The sequence below is a fragment of the Pongo pygmaeus genome, chromosome 16 (assembly GCF_028885625.2).
Source record: "Pongo pygmaeus isolate AG05252 chromosome 16, NHGRI_mPonPyg2-v2.0_pri, whole genome shotgun sequence".
In the NCBI taxonomy this organism is placed as follows: Eukaryota; Metazoa; Chordata; class Mammalia; order Primates; family Hominidae; genus Pongo; species Pongo pygmaeus.
In genome coordinates this window covers 79,666,895-79,672,894 of record NC_072389.2, presented here as the reverse complement: position 1 = coordinate 79,672,894, position 6,000 = coordinate 79,666,895, and positions in this window count along the sequence as shown.

Here is a 6,000-nt window from a genome sequence, read left to right as displayed (position 1 = left end):
AGCCCAGGAGGTTGAGGCTGCAGCAAGCCATGATCACGCCACTACACTCCAGCCGGGGTAACAGAGCAAGACCTCATGTCAAAAAAAAAAAAAAAGAAGAAGACAAAGAAAGGGCTGGGCACAGTGGCTCACACCTGTAACCCAACAATTTGGGAGGCCAGGGTGGGTGGATCTCTTGAGTTCAGGAGTTTGAGACCAGACTGAGCAACATGGCAAAACCCCATCTTTATCAAAAATACAAAAAGTTAGGCAGGCATGGTGTTGTGCACCTGTGGTCCCAGCTATTCAAGAGGCTGAGGTGGGAGGATTGCTTGAGCCTGGGAGGTGGAGGTTGCAGTCAGTTGAGAACATGCCACTGCACTCCAGCCTGGGTGACAGAGTGAGATTCCATCTCAAAATAAAGAAAAGAAAAGAAATGAAACTAAATGAAATGAAATGAAAAGAAAAGAAAAGGGATCCTGATATCTGATATGGAGAAACTTAAGTGGATACATCTGAGAACTTTGAACCTCCAGTTTCCACTAAATGCTCTGGTCTAAAAGAAGTAGCCTCCTTTCCTTGCTAAGAGAAGGGCAGCTGCCCCTTGCCCGGAGACTGGGCAAAGAGCCTCCAACAAGGCCTTACAGCAGGATGAGGTGTGTCATCATTGCTGCCCAACATTGACACCAGGCCATGGTCATTCCTCATCATGGCCCAAGGTCACAAGCACAGTCTGCTCTGGGAGAATGATTTTTTTTTTTTTGCCAAAAATGTTGCAGGAGCTGCGGAGTGTGTACTGGCAGAATCGGGAGAGGAGGTGAAGGAGTGGACATAAGGGTGTTACATCAGGAGGAGACTAAAGGCTGTATACACAAGAATACACTAACATGGGAGCATTCTCAGAATTTAATGGCTTGGCAAGGACACCTGGGGCTCCAACACACTGCTGGAGTGGCTCCTTGAAATGTGGATGGAACAGTTGCTGCAGTGACTTAGGTGGAGATTATAGAACTGCATTCGCAAAGCATCAAAGAAGCCGGAAAGTACAGGGAGGTAGGAATGTTGGAATGGTTCGTTATATGCCAGCAGATTCAGAATCCAAGGGCTTGACTATGTGCCCTTGGAGGGTTCACAGGAACTCCCCTCTCTAGGCAAACAAGGAAGGCACTAGTGAGAAGGGCACCTGAATCTTTGAGAGACTCAGTGGCACTATCCTTGGTAGGCCAGGATTGACAAGAGGAGATGCTGCCATGAGACCAGGCTTTGTGGTGTCAGTGGGAATGGTGGAAGGTGAGAACAGCGGATGCCAGGTGGTGGCACTTCACCATCATCAACAAGGTGGATGTAATTAACTTAATTGGTAGGAAGGCTAGAGTGATAGCCAGGATGCCTTGACCTCCAGGGAGCTGTTGTGTTAGCTAAAAACTGATGGCATTCATGCATACTGCTGCACTCCAGCCTGGGCAACACAGTGAGACACTGTCTCAAAAACAAAACAAAACAAAAAAAGTGTTGCTATAATGGCACCAATTGTATATGCAGTTCCTGAAATTCTGACTTCCACTAATATTATTTGTGTAATTAAAAAAAACTCCATACTTAAAAGCAACACACCAATAGAGGCAAGCAAACCATGTTTTGCACAAAACAACTATCAATGGTGATGGCATGTGGATCTCCATTTTCAGAACCCTGAGATTCTCAGTACCCTAAGGGCATTCTGCAGACAAGGTAACTATCAGAATCACGTGGAGAAGACCAGAGCCTGGAAGGAAACCTGAGAATTTTTTACTTCAACCTTCTTCATTTACACAGAGACAAAACTGAAATTCAGAGAGTTCTGGTTTCTTGAGGCACACCACTAGTCAATAAACACACAGAGCCAGAAGCTAGATCTAGCTCAGTGTTCTTTTCTTTTAAAGGTTTAAAAATTGCTCTCTGCTAGTAAAGCTTACAACCTGACAATAACATAATATATACACACAAATACAGTTATTTCCAAAATAGATCTCGGGGTTGTGGGGGCAGACCCTGCATTTTCACAATTTATAATTTAAGAATTGCAAAATCTGTCTCCAGATCATAACAGGATGTCATTAACCAGTCGCCATAGTGGGTTGGACGTCTAGGTTGTTTCCAACTATTTGCTTTTATAATTATCCATTATAATGGTGAAAAATTGGAAACAACCTAAATGTCCAACAATACAGGCATTAATTCTCTAAAAAGTGAATATCAAATAGCCATAAAAAAGACATTAAAGACCCAGAAGTGTTGCTAATTGAGCAAAAATACATTAAAGACCATTTCAGTTCAGATGCAGTGGCTCACACCTGTAATCCCAGCACTTTGGGAGGCTAAGGCGGGCAGATCACTTGAGGTCAGGAGTTTGAGACAAGCCTGGCCAACATGGCGAAACCACATTGTAAGGTACGTGGATGTGCTTTGGTCAAGGAATAGGCTGAGGTGGATATCCAGGCCTGCGTGACTCGGGAGTTTGGCGTGCAAACACACGCCTCCATTTGTAATATAACCTGTTTGTGTAAGTTCATACTTGGCTTTATGCCACTATTGTCTGTAAAATGTGTAACTGCCCTGTTGACGTTGTGCATAAGAGACATGGCTCTTGGGGGCTTGGCTGGTCTGGGCTCAACATGGCTCAACATGGGGGGCGCACTGGCACCCAGAGAAAGAGAGAGCGCGCCAAAGCTGTCCATCTTGCGGACGGATGGGAGGGAGCCAGGACACAGCTGGGCTTGCTCATGCCCAGAGAAAGAGTTAAGCTGCTGACCCTGAAGGTGAGGAAGAGCCGGCTGCGCAGCTGTGTGTGGGGGCAGCTGGCTCAAGCCGCCAAGACAGGGTGAACGGTAAGCTGCTAAGCAGAGGGCTAGTGTAAGAAAGCTGTTAATGAGAGCTGCTGCTGAATAAAACTATCTTTCACCTGCCTACGGCCCCATTGAGTGTTCTTTCCGCTCACCCACCCACTTTCCTCAGACTTCAGCATGGGCTGGACCTGGACCCCGGGATCTGACACACATCTCTACCAAAAATACAAAAATTAGCTGGTGTGGTGTCACATGCCTGTAATTCCAGCTCCTAGGGTGGCTGAGGCACGATGATCGCTTGAACCCAGAAGGCAGAGGTTGCAGTGAGTCAAGATCGCACCACTGCACTCCAGCCTGTGCAACAAAGCATGACCCTGTCTGAAAAATTGAAAAAGTTAAAGACTGTTTGTACAGTATAAACTCTTTCAAAATATATACTCAAGCATAGAAAAGTCTAGAAATGTCATCAATGGTGATTTCAGGAAAGAATTCTAAGGTGACTTTTTTGGTTATCTGCATTTTTTTTATTTTTTTGACATAGGGTCAACTCTGTCACCCAGACTGGAGTGCAGTGACGTGATCAGAGCTAACTAACTGCAGTCTCGACCTCCCAGGCTTAAGCGATCCTCCCACCTCAGTCTCCTGAGTAGCTGGGACTACAGGCGCACGCTACCACACCTGGCTAATTTTTGTGTTATTGTATTTTTTGCAAAGATGGAGTTTTGCCATGTTGCCCAAGCTGGTCTTACGTGATCCGCCCACCTCAGCCTCCCAGTGTGCTGGGATTACAAGTGTGAGCCATGTATGCTGGGCCTATGTCTTCTTTTCTATAATGATCATGACCATGGATTTCATGTACCAACATTTTTCTAACAGTAATATTTACAAAGCATACTACGAAAAATGTTCAGAGAAAAAGAATACAAAATTGTAACAATCATATATAACTAGTTTTTTTTTTAAAGGCAAGAAAGAAAGTAGATTGTCCAGGAAGATAGTTACTTCCACTTTGTATTTCTCTGGTGAACTCATTAAAAGTTCCAGGAGTAGAATCATGGGTCAAAGTACCCCGGCTTTAACTTCCGGTTCAGAGACTCCTAACAACTGACATTGTCACCAGCAAGGTCTTCGACTATCTGAGCAACTCTCACCTCAAAGCAATTCTCATCTGACATTAGCTGCTCAGCTTTCTACTGATACATTGACTCCAGGAGGCTCCTTGAGTTCTGTGTGTTCAGCTGGCCTCCGGTGGACCCATTATTATTTTCTGCCAGGTAAAGGTCAGTCACCTGCACACAGATCTCATCACTCACGATATGCTGCAGCTGGAATCAAACAAAGGCAAGCCTTTAGTGAACACAGAAAACATTTCTCCATTATACAGTCAATGTTCCTTTGACTGATTTAGTCAATCAACTCAAAAAAGGTTTTGGTTTTTTTTGGCTGGCAATTTTAGAAAATTAATCACACTGTGTCATTTTCTTGGAGAAAAATCAAGCCAAGATTTTCAACCATATCAGTGGTCCATTGTAAAACTTTCATACCTATTTAAAATAAAAACCATAGAGAACTCAGGTTAATGTACTGTTTATCTAAAATTCTAAGGATCTTTAAATAATTTTCCATGGGTCATACTTCTATTACATTTTAAAATCATTTAGAATTTGTTTTCACACATATTCTCTCTCATTTGATCCTCACAACTGCCCTTGGAAGCAGGTTGGAGAGAGAGTTAGGTCCGGTTAGGAGACAAATTTACACAATGCATAAGAAAGCTCACTGTGAGCTGGGGTGAAGAAGGGAGCCTTGGAGAATCACGAATGCAGTATCTATGTCTATATTCCCAGCCCAACTACAAAGCCTGAAATTCATTAGGTATTTAATAAATAGCTGCTGAATTATTGCCTCGGGGTGCTCAGCTGAAGAAGCAGGATTGGGACTAACAGTCAAGCTTCCTGACTCCTAGCCCAATACTTTTCCAAACACACCACCTATTTTTCTATATCTGATAAAAAGTATAGTGCTTAAGTTGTACATAATGTTAACTCACTTTCAATACAGGCCAATCATGATCGATTATCAGTAGCTTTTGTGACAATCTTAGGAAACTAGAAAGTTAAACCTTTCAGAGTTCCCATTCTCATGTCATATGCTATTTCTATTTTGAAATAAAAATCCTTCCAATTGAAACTTTATCCATCAAAATGACAGAGAAGTGAAAAATAGATACAAGAATAAAACAAAACATTAATTTCAACATCGATTTGTCTATTTTGCTTTAAAATTGTCATAACCACAAAGCCTTTCTATTTTTAGGAAGATACATTCTTTTTGAAGTGTTAGAAACCATGATAACTATTTATTCTTAACTTTAAGTCCTAAAGGACCAGTATGTGTATTAGTAGATAACTGGACACAGTGCAAGATCAGAAGGGTGACTGAGTGTGGCAGAAAGGGCAGTATCTCCAGCAACTGCAGATGGATAAATGACAATGAGTCCAGATAATGGATTATGATACAACCATTCAAATAATGCTTATGAGTACTTGATAACATGAAGAAAATCTTAAGATATAGTGTTTGAGAGAGAAAAAAAGAAAGGTGGAAAAAAATAGATGGAAAGCATGACTTAAATCATGCACACAGATGCTGCCACTTTATACTTTTTTTTTTTTCGAGACAGGGTCCCACTCTGTTGCCCAGGCTGGAGTGCAGTGACATCATGATGTCGGCTCACTGCAGCCTCTACTTCCTGGGCTCAAGCAATATGCCCACTTCAGCCTCCTAAGTACCTGGGACTATAGGCATGTGCCACCATGCCCAGCTAATTTTTTGTATTATTAGTAGAGATAGGGTTTTACCATGTTGCCCAGTCTGGTCTCAAACTCCTGAGCTCAAGTGATCTGCCTGCCTCAGCCTCCTAAAGTGCTGGGATTGCAGGTATGAGCCGCTGCCCCTACTTTATACTTTCTTGTTGAAGTAGACTGTATTACTGATTCCCACCCACACCCTCTTTTTGGATATCCGGCCCCTCCTCGAGTCTCTGGAAAGGCAGCACTACAAATCCAGGGACAACTAGGGAACTCCCACCCCCATTGCCAGGCAGATCAGATTCTCTATCCTGCTCATTGGAAATGACATACAGAGTGTTTGATAGATTTTTTGCAGAGGAGCATCTGTATGGAAAGGTCCAGTA